This window comes from Hippocampus guttulatus, chromosome 3 (genome assembly GCF_054856545.1).
Source record: "Hippocampus guttulatus isolate MCC_2025c chromosome 3, RoL_Hgut_1.0, whole genome shotgun sequence".
In the NCBI taxonomy this organism is placed as follows: domain Eukaryota; kingdom Metazoa; phylum Chordata; class Actinopteri; order Syngnathiformes; family Syngnathidae; genus Hippocampus; species Hippocampus guttulatus.
The window spans coordinates 9,107,573-9,126,377 of record NC_141263.1 but is presented as its reverse complement, the minus strand read 5'-3'; the positions used below and the strand labels follow the sequence as shown (position 1 = coordinate 9,126,377).

The following is an 18,805-nucleotide window of genomic DNA, read 5'->3' as shown; positions in this document are numbered from 1 at the left end:
TTTACAGTTTTGCACGTCTCTATAAGAGCAGATTGTGTTACTTGGCTGCTAAGGATAACTAATAATTGTTAACAGTTTTATTGACTATAAACAGTCGTCTCAACAAAGAATAACTGTTTGACCAAGATGAAGTGTTTTTTGTTGCTGTTGTAAGTGTCTTGACTTTGGTGGATTTGAGTCTGGGTAACATAGTTGGAAAAACATGGCCTTTTATTGAGGGAAGAGCTGTTTCCTGTAGTAGTCCATCAGCATTGAGAAATGTCAGCGCTACGCGGTTAAATTGAAATTCGTCTGTCTGGGCATTGGTGGTACATGAATGGATCTGTGGGAAGCAGAACACCAGTTTGTCAAAGGACTGGATCAGCTCAACGAGAATGAGAAGGAAGAAATCTATCTCAAAAATGTAAATTTGCACATATACCGCATTTCCGATTGTGTGTTCTTAAGGTTTGCAATAAAGCACCTTTGAATTTGAACACGTTATTTTGAAACCAGAAATAGAGAATACATTTATTTTGAAATGATTCAATGTATTCCCTGCCTGAAGGTGGAGGTGTGAGGTCGGTAGAGACGTGTGGATGAAGGGCTTGAGAGGTGCATCAAGACTGTTGCCCTGCTTGAGCAACAACAACACCCGCCACCGCTTGTTTACATCATCATCTTGTCAAACAGCTTCCTCAATGTGGGAAATCCTCTCAGTTGCTGTGTGGGTGAGGGGGTGGACGAAGACATAAAGCAGGCTCAACCAAACCAATCTCGCTGTTAGAAGTGGGCATTGACAACAAAAAGGAGAATTTCACACTTTTCTGCTCAGCCACCACCCAGGCTGAAGCAACAATGGAAAAGGGAAGGTTGTGCACTGAATATTTCAGAAGGCCTGTGCATTTACTCCAGGGCAGTGGACCAGAAAGCAAGGGGCTAAAACATGGTGGCTATGTACAGACTTGAATGGCTTCGGAGTCAAAGTGGTAAACGGGAAGAGAGAGATGCATTGATCAAACAGAGCCCAGTCAAGCCAGGGGGAGCATGTGTGCTTCTGCTACAACCAGGTGCTGTGCCTTTCTGAAATTCAGTTGCAGCCAATGTTTATTTTATGGTGAATATGGCCACGAGAGCTGGCGCTACTTTTAGAATGTCTTTCGATAGTCCTACTGGTAGAACAGCCAGTGACAGTGACAGTCTAATTTTACTCGGAGAACATTTCCTAGAAACTGTGAGATGGATTATAGATCTGTTAGCAAATGCCTGAGGAAAAAGATTGTTCCAGTAACAACGAATCGCCAAAAAAAGACCAGAGAAAAGGAAATCTGCCTGAGCTCTGAGTAATTGAAAAAATTCAGCTCAACGAGCGATCAATTCATCAATTTGGACATTAAGTGGTCTGTAAAGAAGTTCTCGGACTTGCCTCAAATTCTTGCTACACTTTCAGAGAACAACAGTCACAGTTCATCCTTTCCCACGCCCCAGGCCATCTGACACCAATATGAGCCGCATGAAGCTTTTAGTACTTTGTAAAACCCTCCGCTTCAAAATGAGACTCAGCAGGCTTTTGCTGAGTAGAAAACAAGATGACATCAATATATGTTGAGAAATTGTATATGTTAATGTTGTTGGGATGTTCCGGTGGGTGGGAGGGGGGTGGAGGGGAAGGTTCGACACACAATGGACTACAGTTCGATTCAAATTCCCACTCGTCATCCACATCTGCAACGATGGACAGCGGGCAACTGTGAAAATGATGCCTGTGATGGCGAGTAGGCTTGTCTTGACTTACAACACCTCAAGTCTATACTGACAATGGATTAATCTATGCAAGGGTACTCAAATACAAATTTTAAAGGGCTGTCAAGATTTGTCCTCAATTTTTACAATCTTTTTTTTTTTGTTGCTGTCAGTCAGGTCGCTTGAAATATTCCTGTAATATTTACAAATAAAAAGTTATTTTCATTAAAAACTACAACAAAAATATGAACCAACATAAAATATCACTTCCAATTTGACAATCTGAGTAAAACTGAGAGATGTATTTGCTTCATTTGAGCTAAAGGATATCTTATTTCCTATTTTTTTCCTTCAAACATTTGTGGCCATCACTGCAGTGGCCAAAGGAAGTCCACTCTACATCTTTCTGTGACTCTCCCAATCTCTATTGTAACTTGCTGGTGACACTCCGACACATTTAGCTCAGTGGCCACTTCCGTCTGAGAACGTCCTGTTTGAAGCATCACAAAGGCAAGGTACTGTTGTCTCATTGTCATGATTCTGTTTGTGACCAACAGGTGGCACCGTAGGGCTCTCCCTGCAGCTGCACACCTGTTGGTCATTATGTAATTATTGCTTTAAAAAAACTCCCGCACGGTGTCGGGTCATCGTTTGTTTGTTCGTTGTAGCTGTCATGTTTGTTTGTCATGTTCTCGATCATGTTTTAGTGACTGTTCGTTTTTAGCTACAGCCTGGGTTTTGTTTGATACTTGGGATTTGTTTTGTTTTTAGGACTTTGTTTTGGATTTATTGTTCGTCTCTGTGTGCCCTGCGATTGGCTGGCAACTGATTCAGGGTGTCCCCCGCCTACTGCCCGGAGACGGCTGGGATAGGCTCCAGCACCCCCTGCAACCCTAGTGAGGATCAAGCGGTTCGGAAAATGGATGGATGGATGGATGGATGGATGTTTTGGATTTAGTTTTCTGTGTTTTTATCAATACGATTCTTCATGTAAACCCTGCTCCTCCCTCCTACCTGATTTTTTGGGGTCCATCACCACCTCGCAACGTGACACTCATGATGTCAAAATGTGAGCAGCGTAATGAGGACAGCTGGGAATTTCTTGGTCGATGCAAGAATCAAACACCTTTTATGAATTTTGCGTTAAGCTCCTCGTTAGAGAACAGCAACTTGTGCAAAAAGTACTGAAACATTGACCAGTTGGACATGTGCATTCAAAAGCCTAGAGGTCACGTTAAGTTCACCTGTAAAGGTTTGAATGTATTCTAGGCTCGTCCTGAAATTTCACCTGAATACCAAATATCCTGAACTTTTTGTGAGTAATGTAGGATATATACTGAATCAAATATCCAACTACATTTCTGATTTGATCGTGCCCTGAAAAGGTTTGCAATGGATGTAACATTGATGCTTCTCATCCATTTGCCAAAGGCCCTCTGTATTTTAGGTTCATATTCAGAAAGTGTCGGTATCTGAAGAACTGAGATGAGAGACTAATTCATGTGCCCCCCTCCCTGAATACCAAATTACTCTGGTAATTATCTAGATGAGAAAACGTCAAGAGTCTATTTGCAGGTGAAGGGAACAGATGCAAATATCACATTTAAATTCTCGGCAAGTATCACTTGACGTGTTTCATACCACAATTTAGTTTAGTTTATTTGATGCATTCAATACAGTTTCATAATAATTTGGTCAGAATTATGAAGAATCAGAGGTTTTATTTTTGCTCGCAAGGAGAGTCTTGACTCAAATTAGAAGTGTATTTATCAGGAGGGTGTCTAATAATTGCTGGTCAGAGAAAGATTGCTGACAGATTAGCATGCCTCAGTAAGTAGCAGAGTGCAAGGATAATGAGAGCGCTGAATGGGCTTCCTGCATTTGTACATTGTCTCTCTGTGTACTACGGAACTTGCACAACATCAACCTTGAACAATGTGTTTAGTTTTCTCACTTAGCCCTGGTGTCACCTTCAAGTATTTATAGGAAATGTGCAGAAAATCTTGTACTGAACAGAGGCTGTATAGCAGCATCAGATCAAGGTGCTGGGGCAATTGCACTCGAGAGCCTTAAAATACGGTCATATTTTGGTTCTTGTTGCACATGCAGGCTTTTACGTAAACACGGCCCGCAACCTTTTACGGAAATGCAAATTTCATGAGGACATTTGTGTTTGGGCTGCATGTTTGATCTTGTTAACAATTGACAAAGCTGCCTTGAAGGCCCTCTGAGGTCTCATTTGTATCCTTGCTTGGCTCGGCCCAAGGTCCCGACATGAGAAAAGCGCGATAACAACAGTTGTCCATTGCGAAACCATTTGATCAGCACAAGGCCTAGTTGAGAGTTTCACGGTTTCCGCGACAAGAGCAGACATGAAGAAATGCATCCTGTGAATATTTAGGTGGAAACCTTTGTGCACATCCATACAGAGGCAGTTTCTATCGCTAATCTCTGTGTTATGTAATCATTATGTTTAAAGATTAGCCACCATGCCAGATCATATAGCAGGGGTAACAAGAAAGTGCATTTAATCACAGATACCTTGGGAAGGCAAAGAGGTCCAGTTTGTGTTTGCTAAAGGCCAGTGGTCCGCCAGGTATTACCAATCAATCATTTGTCAAATGAGTACAAAAGTACAAACCAAGCATTCTGAGTGGGGCACTTTTGTATTCATTCTTCGGAGCCTCGAGCCATTATTGTTTCTATGTGAATGAAGCGCACAGTCATCTGCGCCATTAGCTGTCTCTCATTCCCACACGGATGACGGTGATCAGGAGCAAGGGTTCAGATCAGATCAAATCAATCTTGTCACAAGATTGATTGATTGTCTTTCGAAACCAATAACCACATTAATGAGTGACTCTAAAAGACCGGCATTTTGAATCGCATCCGGCGACGTCACAATGACTGAATCGTTTTATTTCCAAATCGGGATTATTTGGCATCAAATAGGTTCTCACAGCACGATTAAGAATGCCTGGGCGCAAGCCATGCGGTATTTTTTTTCTTTGCCTTTCGACACCTGCTGTTTCCCCACCTGTTCCTGCAACCTCCGCCTCTCCCCGGCGCCTCCACTCCACTGCCAGCTCTTCTGGCTCTGCACCACTCCACGTGCACGTGCAGGTCCCAAGGTACAGAGGCATCCGCTGCTTTGTGCAACCTACCCTGTTTGGACTCTCTGCTGCACCACTATGCGGTCCATACCGCTGCAATTGGAACTCAATTACACGAACAAGGGCAGAGAAGACAACGCGACCCATAACCCCTCATCTTCTTTCATTCTCTCAATCCTCTCTTGGGTTGGTGTTCGTTCCCTGCTCCACATCACTCTATGCCCACCCAGTCTTTTTTTTTCTCAAGCCATTTGGATGTCTCATTTTGCTTTTGTTCGGCATCCTTTAAATACACCCCCGACATGGCTTCCTTGCTTTCTTTCTTTATGTGCAATATTCCATTAGATGCTCCAGGAAAATTCTCCCATCCATATTCTTTTCACGCTCAATAAGCAGATGGAATTTTTATATTTGTTGGTTTAATATATATATTCATCATTTAATCTTGTAGTGGTCTAATGTTTGAATTAATTTAAAAGATATGAGTGTAGTCTAATGAATCAGTCTCAGTGTAGTGTTAAAATTGGCTGATGGCTCGATAAAAAAATTGAATTCTGAATCGATTTGATACCACTGATGATTTGTTGTTTCTTTGAATTGAATTAACTTGAATATTCGAGCTTTGGAGAGCTCTTGTGTGTTATTACATAAAGAGAAGATTTATAAATACATTTCTTTGGTTTTTGATCAACTTTTTTGAAGGAAATGCCACATATACAGTACTGACAAGTAGTGATTGTTACTTTACACAAGAAACTCATTGCATCATAGCCTCTCGAACTGAGTCGTGCCATATCGAATGAAAACGTTCCACTTTAAAATGGTCCGTCCTTGAATCGAGATACGTATCAAATTGTCTTTTATTGGAGAGCTGCACACACCAATTATCACAGTGTCACTTATTGTGTGTGCGTGTGTGTGTGTGTGTGTGTGTGTGTGTGTGTGTGTGTGTGTGTGTGTGTGTGCGTGTGTGTCCATCCATCTAGTTTCTGTCTTGCTTATCCTGTTTAGGATCATAGGTGCTCTGGATCCTATCCTAGCATAAAGGTTCACCTTGGATTAGTCACCAGTCAATCGCAAGGTGCGTCCAGAGAATGAACTTCAGTATTCATAATCCCATTCACACCTGTTGACGATGTAGCCCTACCTGTACTGTACAGAGAATTCGAAGTTTTCAATTAACCAAAGAAAGCATGTTTTTGGAATGTGAAAGGAAGAAAAACAATGCAAGCACTGGTAGAACATACAAACTCCACAAAGAAAGGCTGTTGCTGACATTCAAACCCAAAAACTCCAGGCCCAGGACATAAGATATTATAGTTGGAAGTCATTGACGGTTATCTTATCTGACAATTTTGGAGTCGTTGGACTGACGAAAACAAAAATTAGAAGCACAGGAGAGCAGATAAGATTTGTGACCGACCAGTTCCACCTTCACACTTGCAGTTAAAGTTCCAAAGTCAAAGCGTTTTTTCTCCTCTGTATAATGACTACCGGTACTTTGAAATAGAAAGCAGCATATGTGCACTGTTTTCAGGTTTCTCACTTGTGGTGGCGTGCCTGGGTGTGCACTGTGTACTAGCCACACGTACATTGAATCTGAGGAATGGGTTGATCTACTCTGACTCTTTGCTGGAATGCACAAATCGCTTTAAAAGGGAAGACAGGAGAGATAGAATGTTTATCCCAAAATAGACCCTGCTTTGAATATTGTTGCGAAATTTTTGGTTGTCGGGACGGGTGGAGATGGTCAAAATAATCCAAAGTCACTTGGTTAGTTTAAGATTCTGGCCATGCTGCTGGGACACATGAGAGACACAAGATTTGTGTGTTTGTGCAAGTGCAAGCGAGGATGAGGGGAAAAAAACCCCAGCAATATTCATGAATGCTTTTTTTTAATCTGGTTTACAAAGCGGAACATATGTAACGTTTTGTTTTATCAATCGCAGAAACTGTGAAATGTCGCCTTCTCCACTAACTGTTACTGGAATTTGACGCGCTTCTATTTAGCTCATTTCCATATAAATCACAGTGGCTGTTGATTCACTCTGTTGCTCATTTTTCAGACATGGTAAAAAAGCAAAACAGCTATTAGTGTGGGGGCAAAATATTATGTTTGGCTGCAGTTTCAGCAGACACAGAAATGACAGGAATTTGTAGTGATCTAAAATGCAGGGTGGACAAATGAATGGATGGAGATACTCTGTATTTTATAAAGACAACTCTGTGTGATTTTAACCATATTTGGACCAGCAGCCGATCAGTGCAGGGCAGAAGAATTATTCTTGATATCTCTCTGCCAACAGAGTGAAATCAACAGAATAGCATGATAACATCATTGTAATTAAATAATACATGTTATTTCTGCATATAGCTGGAATAAAATATGACGACAATAATGGGAACAACTAGAAACATCACAAAGATGAATACGATTTATATACCGTATTAAAAGAGTGGCCTATGTAGGTTTAATAATGATGAATAGTGATAAAGAATAATGGTGAAGAATAAGAAGGTGTCGTTTCAAGCGATGAATCTGGTCTTGACTCAAAAGATTCTTGCACAATGCCATCAAGTCATTACCACTCTATTGATAGGATAATCCAAAGATTTAATTGGATCCATGATGTCGGTAAAAATGTGCAGTGGGCTAAGGGCTTGTTAGTGACAATATTTTCGATTTGGATCTCTTCTCCAACTAAACTGGAATCCAATCAGCTCTGTTCTCTTATCCATTCTTAAATTTTGATACAGCTTAGGGTCGTGGGGATGCTGCAATCTTGTTCTGTCAGGGCCTTCACAGCCTTCTCTGTAGGCACAAATCACAGACTTACATTACCAACTTCAGTGAAGTGGAAATAATTTATTTCTAACAGTCTTTTGTCTTCATTTCACTACATATGTCTCGGCGGTGCGGCTTCCAGTCCTCTGTGGGTTCATTTGCTTGTGGTCCAATCAGATTTCAACTTCAATGTGCTGCCATGCACATATTGTTTCGTCCAACGCCTGCGGGACCTCGAGTGCAGGCGTCGACCACAAACATACCATTAAAATCGCTGTTTCTTCTTTTCGCCAAATGATTGTAGATTCACAGCTCAGTAGGCAGAAGGCCCGGTGATGTGTGAGTTTCTCCGTCCTTTCATTGGTTCAGCTACGATCGCTTCTGATTGGTTCAGCTCGATGTGCGGCCAAAGCTTGATTTACGATTGAGGATGATATCGGACCATGATTGAAAATTCACTTTCACTGCGTACTTTTCAAGAAAAACTGGACTATATGAGGCTATTTCAAACAACACGGCTTTGCAGAGTGACTTGTTTACAATCCGGATTTTTATTGGGGTTTTTTTTGAGGGAGTGGGGGGCAATTTCAGAGCAGTTATATATGAGCGGACAACTTAGCGTACACAGACAGGTAGGAGCTTCTGCATTAGCATCTCTGGTGAGCACCATGTAATTGAGTGGTGAGTACGATGATATTTATTTATATAAAGTTTTCATAGTGATCAAAATAGTTTGTAAAGTACTCTACTGTAGTATAGTACTTTATGTAGTACTATACTGTACTGTACTGAACTGTAGGGGTTTGTCGTTCTGGAGGTAATGTATTGAAAGATGAAGGCATCTTTTTCTTTTCTTTTAGTAATATCCTCAAATACATAGTAGATGTTATATGTCTGGTATATGTTCTTGTTTAATGCCACACATTAGCCTCTTCCATATCGATGTGTGTGGGTGAGAGTGCTGGAAGGTAGACTATACATACAATCGTCTGTGAATCTGCAAAGGCGTTTTTAGGAACAGTTTTGTAACACGCTGGGCTGTGTGAACGTAGACAAAGTTATACAGTGTTTTCTTTTTTGTTCATATTTTGATGTTATGGCATTATTAAGAGGTTGATCAGGTCACTAAATACCCACTGAAGACTCAGGTCCAAAACTCACCGCCCGCCACTGCAATTTAGTATGAGAGCTGGGGTGTGATGCGCCGTGGTCTGATCCCTTGTCAGTCACAATGCACATACAGTATCGACAAATTACCATTCACACTCACAAGAAAACCCATGGGCATTTTGAGTCTATGAAACATGTTTTGGAATGTGACAAGAAGTTGCAGTAAAAGCGATGAGGAGAACATGCAAAAGCCATTCAGATTCAGTTGAATCTCACATTCGATGCATTCCAGTCGGGAGTGCGCAGCACCCTAAACTTAAGCAAGCGCCTGGCATGAAACCACTCTGTCAATTAGACGTGTCAAAAAGTTTTTTTTTTCTTTCCTTCCTATTAAATCAGAGTTGGTGTGGTGATGGAGCTCATTGGTTCCATCTGGTCTCCATCTGTAATGAGACGGGCTGACAGCAGGTTCACTCTTGGACATATGCATGGATATGCCTGGATCTTCAACACGTCACAGCTGTCTTTTGGATTTTATTCATGTCTCACGTGGTTCACTGACTAAAAGTAAGTGGACCTGTTCGCGCAGATTTTACAACCCTATGACTCGGTGGATGGATTGCCATTCAAAGAATTCGTTAATTTCCTGGAGTGGGCTGCGGTTCACGGTGTACGGAATGTGACTCAATGATCCATCGACGGCGACCAAATTGAGAGGGATGTCTGTAGTGAAGTGCTGATTTCAACACCCGCATGCTGTTTTTCCACCACGCCGCACATCACTTTGACACACTCAGCCCTCAAGTGTCCTGTATGAATATTTTAACATTTTCACAATTCAGGTCTGTCAGCATGGATTACTCAATGACCATTAATTTTAATCTCACTTGTGTTGTATAGTAAGAGAGTGCTTTGTTAAGTGAGGCCTCGGATCTGTGAACCATATATGATCCTACAGTGAATCAGCTTATTTTTATGCCGTAGTTCGACTCACGCGGTAACCAATGGGAGGCGAGCCCCACACAAAATAAACCCGATCTCCCATAAAGACAATAAATCAAGTCTCTCAAACACATCGTTCAAGAGGTCCCGATAGCATGGCAAGCCGTTTCTAGTCGCTTGCCAAAGACTCAAAAATACAATAGCACACATTTGAAATGTCACAGGGTGAAATTGATCTAAATTACCAGACAATCAAAATAATAAGATATCCCGCTCTCTCCCATGATCATTTGCACTGTGGTGCTGTCTGTCATCGTACCACGGTGGGCGAACCACTCTCTGACTTGGATGACCAATAGCTGAGATGTTAGCCAACTATCAACAAACGACAGCAGCAGACTGCAGTCGCCCCAGCAAATGGCAAAAAAATAAATACTGTTAATCCACAAAAAGTGGCAAACAGACATTTGTTTCACAAACGTGTGTTGGTCTGATCTATGCTATGAGTCTGTCAGCCAAAATTGGACGGCATTTCAGCAAAGTTCACAGCAACCTCTCCCAAGACTTTCCCGAAACAAGCAGCCTCTGTGAGGGGAAGGTAAAAGAGCGGAAAAGTGCTGTCCAAAAACAAGACTCGGCTTATTAAATAACAAAGACAGCCGTCAAGGGAAGTATTCTTGAAAGTTGCACACGACCATGTAAAAAAGCCCTTTACGGGTGGTGAGCTCACTAATCAGGCACAGTCATAGCCTCCTGAGTGGCATTACTATTATTTCAGGGCTTTAATAATAAGATTCTATCTATTGTGGCCGATGTCCAGCTAGGTGTGAACACTGTGGTGCAGAGGGTGTGCGTGCGTGCGTTCATGTGTGCGTGCATGTGTGTGTGTGCTGTCGGCGGATGAGGTGAAAGAGCTGGAATTGGCGCTCCTGGTTTTCAGTGGGACAAATACTCTAGTCATAGAACCCTGATTGTTGTTTCCACAAGGATAGTGTTCTTTTACAGAAGAAGAAATTTTAGCATCGCTTCCACTGAAAACCAACATCCAGAGATTTATACAAGAAGTGCTTGTTGGGGGGGGGATTCTGCTGTCTTCTGGTGATGCACCTGCGATGCACTCGGGATTTATTGCCGACGGTACAGTGGATCGGTAAACATCTATATTTGTGAACTATCACTGGATCATCCAACAACAGGCCCTCTGTGCAAAGGCCGTGGGATTAAATCGTGTCAAACAACTATTGCTAAAATCATCAACTCCATTCAGCGTTTTCCAGGAGGAATGTTCGGGGTACTATGCAGCGCTCCTTATTCACACTCAGCTCAAATGGCTCAGCAGATGTACAAATACTCTCAGTGTTTTCTTTCCTCGCTTAGTGACATGAAGACTTTCATCGAGATGATAAGGGAGAATACAGCGTATTAGCAGGTGATGCCGATTGGCTGGTGAACCAGGCTTTTCTGGGAGATACAACTGAAAAAAATGAGGTAGAGACCAAAAACAAAGCATGAAATATGATCAGTGCTGTCTCGGCATTTAGAGCTAAATTCCCTTCCTACATCCAGCAAATAAAATAAAGAGGAAAGTGCTGACACATTCCTTTGGTTGCAAAATGCTGGACAGCCACCCTTCAGCAGAAGAAAAAAGTCTGAAATGTTATCCACGCGGGAGCAGGAGATTTCAGACAGATTCTGTGACTTTGAGGAAATTGGAGCCCTACGTGACCTTTTTAACCATTACGTTATTCTGATTGACTGTCGAAGTTTTGATCGAAGCATGCACTTGATGGTAAATGCGGAGGGTATTTTGACAAAATATTTTTCTTTATTAGAAATTGGCAAATGCAATTTACATGTTTTTTTTTTAACTACAATTTATTAACCCTTTCAGGGACAGCGGTTACGACATTGGACAGCTTAACATGTTATCAGGTTACATGTGCCTGAAAGGGTTATTATATAATATAATATATTATTTTATACAATATGAGTCCTGTATTACCATTGTGCTATGGAAATAGAATACACATGTTACAAAACTGGATGATTATTGGATGTAAAAAGTACAAATCACGTAAACGATGTAAAATATTTTCACTTGTGAAGGACAACTTGGGTGGCACTTTTTCACCAAGCTGCTTAATTATATTGCTCCTTAAGGTGTTCTCGATGAAAGACAAAACAGCATGAATGCTAAAACTCCATTAGCAGTAATACTTTATAACTCCCATGTCACAGAAAAAATTAAAAATAAAGTTCAGTGACAGAGAGTACGGAAGAGGTTAGGGCCAATGAAGAAAAAAAAACAAGGTTGGCAAGATTCTCACTTTTATCTCAGAATTCTCACTTTAAAGTCAGCATTCTGAGAATAAAACCTCAGGTTTTCTTCATGTGAATTTAAAAGAATAAATAAAATAAAATAAAACGAACTGAAAGCATATTCATTCATTTAACTTTAACATTATAAGTTCCTGGAGTTGGAGATCACTTTATCCTTTCAGCAGATGAAACTTTGAACTTTCGACATGCTTTATTCACTGAAAAAAAACGGTGTGTTTAATTTATTCAATTTTCATTTCGTCAAATGGCTACACAATGTAAATATCATCTGGACACACACACACGCACATATATATGTATATGTGTATATATATATATATACATATAAATAATATGAATGCCCTTCTGTGCTGTGCACTATCCTGTTACATTCATGCAAGCATGCATTTTTGCGCATATGCCTACGAACTGTTCTCGTCCATATACTGTAGTCTTTTAACTCCAACCCACTAAATATAACAAATCACGCAAATTCTCGGGGGCAACGCAAAGTTTCAGAAACCTGAATGTTCTCCTCTCACGAAAATTTGGTGTTTCAATTTGATCACCGACCCTTACTGAAGCAGCATAATGACTGTCTGAGCAACCTTTTTTCTCTGTGTGGAGGATATATGATGTGATTTTGATTAACCTTTCAGAAATACCCCAGTGTGTCAAGGAGAGACATATTTTATTCCTGTCGGAAATTATATTCAACATGGAGCATTTTTAAGACCTGTCTTATTTAGAATTTACAGCACTGTAAGAGTCTCCTCTCTCTAAAAGGCTGCAGTGGCAGTCATTACACAGATGACATTATTCTGTGTTGTTTGGCTGACTCAGTGCAAAATGCTACTCGGAACCGACAAATTTCTCGTCAACCAGCTTTTTTTTCAATAATGCGGGCAAGAAACACCCCAATTGAACTCAAATAGAGGTTTATTTTCTTGGATTAAAATATAGGCATTTTGACTTTTATGAAATCTTAATGTTGAACAATGTTAAAACATAAACAATAGGGATCATCGTCGACTGTACAGTGTAGATTTTGATGATAAAATCAGGTGCGGCTGCTGTGTCAGCTGCTCTCCTGGCCTGAGACTCATTCTCCCTCATGCAGCTGATGACACGAACAACGGGAATTGGCCATGGTCTCAGAAATGAGGCAATGTTTGGGTATGTTATAAAATGCTGATTCTTAACTTATTTACAAATGTCACGCTTTTCAAACCCTTTTAAATGCATGTTGAGAAAAACCTCTACAATAACAAAGCCTGTACTGAGTTGCTTGAGTGTTGTTCGGCTGACGTGGTGAAAGAAAGTCTGTACTGTATGTCCTGACACTGACACTGACAAAAGCATTAGCACATCCCTCACTGAGCATTACTATTCCATCCACTCAGGCCCAGGGTTAATTTGGAAAGATGATGGAGTATTTGGTGAAAGCTCACTCACTCATTAAGTCGTCTCATATTTGAATATTTAATATTTACAGCTAGGCGGCCCGGTAGTCCAGTGGTTAGCACGTCGGCTTCACAGTGCAGAGGTACCGGGTTCGATTCCAGCTCCGGCCTCCCTGTGTGGAGTTTGCATGTTCTCCCCGGGCCTGCGTGGGTTTTCTCCGGGTGGTCTGGTTTCCTCCCACATTCCAAAAACATGCATGTCAGGCTGGTTGGACGCTCTAAATTGTCCCTAGGTGTGAGTGTGGGCGTGGATGGTTGTTCGTCTCTGTGTGCCCTGCGATTGGCTGGCAACTGATCCAGGGTGTCCCCCGCCTACTGCCCGGAGATGGCTGGGATAGGCTCCAGCACCCCCCGCGACCCTAGTGAGGATCAAGCGGTTCGGAAAATGGATAATATTTACAGCTAGAGGAAGATGGGTAAGATTTGAGCATGTGACAGGTGCAGTGCAATTTTGGATCACCGATAGGAAGTTTTTGCAGAACTTGTACAGCAAACATTTCTGAAGAAAAAAAAAAGAGAGAAACTGAACTCAGGGACTTTTCATCACCGCTAACAAGTCTCTGAGGCACCTTGGAGGTATTTTTGACCCTTCTCACAGTGGAAGCACCTGCAACACAACAAAAAAAAAAGTCTGGCAACTGACTGAATTGCTATGAGTAGTTAGTGTATCTGCAATTCATGTGGGCAGGTGACTTGGAGTAGGTTTCAAATTCCCACGAGCGTTGTCCAAAAAAAAAAAAAAAAGCCCATGCTGTACCAACTTTCTCTCCACTATCTGCTTCCAGGTGCTTTTATTTTTGCCTCCACGTAACCTAATCTCACAGCTCCTTGACATCACCTACCTTGAATCTATCTCCAGTATATTTGTGCAGGTGTAGGCGCCCAAGGACAAGTCATGTTTCTCCAAGTGACTTATTACGATGTAATGTATTTAAATTCTTACACGTTAGTGGTGCTAGGTTGCATCTGTAAGCGGTGCCTTCACAAAAACCTGTCACAGCTTCGAAGCCTCTGAGGCTCTGCATTTTTGCAAATGTGATTAAAGGTGACGGGGACATTGGGTTTCGTTGTAATTAAATCCTACGAGGATTACTTTCATTTGTGTTGTCTCAGTCCAGCGAAAGTGAAGCTAAAAAAACTTGAGAGCAATTAGTCCTTTGCCAGTATTTTTACATTGAATGTTGGTTTCACCTTGTTTCAGTGTTGTGAGAAGTAAGCCAGTTTGTATTCCAGTTTCATGTGATTTAAATTGTGAACATTTCAAGTTGATGTCATGCAACGCGGATTGAGTGGGTAGTTGAGCTCAGAGAACTTGATGTTGATAGCACTAAGAATCAACATTTTACCTTTTTATTGAGTAGGGGACAGTGAGACTCCCATTACCAGAGTCATTCGTCTTTCTTTGTGTTTTGTGTAGAATTTGCAGGTGGAAATAAGGGAAGATCGGCTACTCTGTGCTATAACAACCAAATGAATTTCTGACGTGAGAAATGTATTCTGCGAGAATGATTTCCCAATGTCATTTTTTTGCCTCAGAAAGCCTCTCATAAGTGAGCTGCATGCCAATATCTTTTTGGGAAGTGCTGCTGTGTGTCTTTGGGGGGGACCGTGTGGATTTCTGTGCCCCCCCCTAAAAAAAATGGGGGCAAAAAGAGTGCCCCACATGGCTGCAACCAGGAGAAGCCGTGTTGATTCTGTCTCCCGATTTTTGCTCTCACCTATGGAAAGCTCAGGCCTTGTCTACATGTCGCATGGTAGTTTGCAAACGGGAGGTCTTTTTCTGCCATTCAACACGATGCCAGCATCGCTTCTTGTGACTTAGCACGCTGTATACTCAGTTCCAATGAAGTCCCGCGCATGGTGATCATGTGCACTTCAAATTGTTGCCAACCATTAAACAAAGAACATGTTTCCGCCGTGCAAAATGCTTTTCTGATCAGTTGTGATATTTGTGGACTGAAGGGCAGTCATGATGGAACGGCAAACTGCCTTCTCTAAACTGTTCCCACAAAGTTGGAAGAGTAGGAATGCTGAAAAATTAAGATTGAGGGAGCACCTAGTTCAAGCCATGATGATTTCATAAACTGATTAAAAGAGGCAACTGATTCAGGGTGTCCCCGCCTACTGCCCGAAGACGGCTGGGATAGGCTCCAGCGCCCCCCGCGACCCTAGTGAGGATCAAGCGGTTCGGAAAATGGATGGATGGATTAAAAGAGGTGCATCTAAAGACTATATTTGTATTTCATAGTCCACTGGTCAGCCTTTATGATCTCTCTGAACCAGGGAAAACCTGAGGTGAATATTCAAGTGGGAATATTGGTGTATTGTGGAAGTGTGAGTATTTTTACATTTATTTTGCCCTAAATGTCCATCTGAGCGTCCTACTGTGCCCCACGAGGACGATTTTGATTTGAGAAATAAAAACACAGAAGCTCAAAGAGCTCATAATGACATAAGGGGGGGGTTATGTAAAGACTGAAGACATCCCTTGTGTCCTGGCTCCATTTCCAAAAGCCAGAGAGAGCATGATATTGTTGCCTTTTGAGTTGTGTGCACAAACATGCCACAGTCAGCAAATGCAAATTGTGAGCTTGTCATGCCGCACACGTCCCCCTGTCCCGCTTTGAATCGATGGATTGTGTGGCAGCTAGGGCTCAACAGGGCAGGTCAGACACATCTCAAATCAGTAGAAGTGCAATTTCTATTGATCTGGTAAAATCATGGGAGACGGATGCAATCCATTCACAACTCTGGCACGCTCTGGATTTTCCACTGGGCTCTGACCTACATTATGACGACAAGTAAACACAACTTCAGAGAACATGTCTTCAGGCTCTTCCTACAGCCTGCAATCCTATCTCTTGCATCTCTGTCCCAGAATCAGCCACTGTTGAAAGGGGTCTCACCCACCTACCCGAACCCTCTTCCAAAAGTGAGCAAAATCCCCTTTGTGCTGTCCAAATTCATTCAGAATTAAGAATCTGGTCTTTCTTTTCCACTCTGAGCTATTTACAAGGCCTGTGGTAATTTCCAGCTGTTAGAGCTTGCATATTTTTTAGCAACTTACTGTTGCAATTTTATGCAAGAGTCATCAACCTTTACATTTCGGTGATAATCAGCATTCGTCTTGGGTTGCATACGTTGCTTATTAGCTTTGTTGTTTGTTTGTTTGGGAAGAGGTAATATTTCCCCCCCTAACACACTTGGCCAAGGTTTCAGCATATTTAACACTTCACACATTGGTACTCCTATTTTTCTGAAAACTGTTGTCTCCCTCTGACTTTCTTTTCAAGGGTATGATGTACGCACACAGCAACACAAAGCGCAGCTCTGAATGAATGTGTTTCTATAGCAATTTCTTTTCATCGCTTGGAAATGAAACACATCCCAAATTTTGCATCAACACTGCAGTACTGTACTCGGAATGTGAAAACAATATTCAACATTCTCCAGACGATTTTCACCTTTATTTAAATTTCACAAGAGAGAAACTCACTCGTATTGATTGATTTAAAAAAGGATGATAATGCGGAAATGCTTGTTTCTGAACTCATGTATGGGATAAAGGCCTCTTCACGTTGCACAGCTGCCGAATGCAAAAGCGTGATCATATTTGAAATTGGGTGATAAGCAATGGAATAGGTTTTAGCCTGGTTTGCATGTGAAAGCAGCTGACTCAGCATGACTTAGATGTGTTCTTGGTTTTGCTGTTTGGTGCTTTCTACCGTCTTTATTACCGATTTGTCTTACTGTTTATTGTGCATGTTAAATTGCTCCATGTACAGCACTTTGTATGCAGCGATGGCTGTTTGAAAGTGCTCTATAAATACAGTTGACTTGACTTGACAGCGAGCAGCCCTTGCCTTGCTTAGAACGTGGGTGAGGAGACGTGACACAGGGGAAGAATGTGTGGCTATGCTATATTTCATTTTAATATAACATGCTGAAAATGGGTGGCCCAGTGGTCGACTGGTTAGTGCGTCGGCCTCACAGTGCAGAGGTGCAGGATTCCAGGTTCCGGTAGTGTCGACTTTGCATGTTCTCCGGTTTCCTCCCACATTCCAAAAACATGCGGTACGTGACAGGTTAATGGAATCCTCCAAATCGTCCCGAGGTGTGAGGGTCAGCGCCGATGGTTGTTCATTTCTGTGTGCCCTGCAATTGGTTGGCAACCAGTTCAGGGTGTCCCCCGCCTACTGCCCAAAGACAGCTGGGATGGGCTCCAACACCCCACACGACCCTTGTGAGGATAAGCGGATCAGAAAATTGATGGATGGATGGATGGATTAAAAAAAAGCTTAAATCGCACATTTCTAGCACTTTTCACCAACCTGATCAAGCAGTGCCTTGAAATGCGCTACATTCAACTTCCACATTTTTATCAATGACTCCGAGGCTGGAAACAACTGTTTTTTTTAACTCTGAGGAGCAATTCTGAGGAGCAAATTTTCACAGGTTAAGCCGTGGGACCTGAACCTTGGGGGTTTTTTTTATCTATAATTATAAATTAAACAATACTTCTATTTTCTTGTTGGTAAAATAGAGAAAGCGTGTGGCCAAAATGTAGGGAGCATTTCGTACCAGGTCAGTAACATTCAAATGTTTAATTTGATCCTAATATCCTCTTTATTCTGATTCACGTCCTCTTCCAACTGCCATTTTTTTACATGGTTCGATTTAAGGCAGTGGTTCTTAACCTGGGTTCGATCGAACCCCAGGGGTTCGGTGGATCGGTCTCAGGGGTTCGACGGAGCCTCTGCCATGGAGTTTAAGGCACACCCGACTCAACATGTCAATTTGTGATGACCGCTTGGACATCACTGGCTGGTTCATTTTGTGCTCAGTTAATAAAATGTATACTTATGGTATGTCTTGACATTTTATTTAGTATTTTTCTGTTTTTAATAAATGTGTTTTTTAAGTCTTGAATTTGTAAAAAATAAAAAATCATATTTTTATTTTTCACTAATGAAGGGTTCGGTGAATGTGCATCTGAACTGGTTGGGTTCGGCACCTCTAACAAGGTTAAGAACCACTGGTCTAAGGCCGTCTTCCTCAACTGGCGGACCGCTATCCACGACCGGACCGCCGACCTCCTCTGTCCGGGCCCTCTGCAAATTGTATAAAATGATAAATTATAAAGGGATTTTTACGTTATACATTTTCTATTTTTGGACTATAATCTGCGCATTACCACGATCGCTTGTTAAAATTATCCGTTGTATTATTTGCGTGCACGAACAGATGTATTGCAGAGGACGCAGCAGCGCGACTGTGTGTGTGTATAATGTTTGACGAACTGGAGACGGGGCGGCCCGGTATTCCAGTGGTTAGCACGTCGGCTTCACAGT

The 18,805-nt window shown here is 41.8% G+C and overlaps 1 protein-coding gene across 3 annotated transcripts in view; it reads right to left on the bottom strand.

The window, feature by feature from the left end:
* tspan4a (tetraspanin 4a) overlaps positions 1-18,805 on the bottom strand; it is a 119,114-nt gene that overhangs the window by 70,580 nt on the left and 29,729 nt on the right. The gene's annotated exons all lie outside the window — the stretch shown is intronic.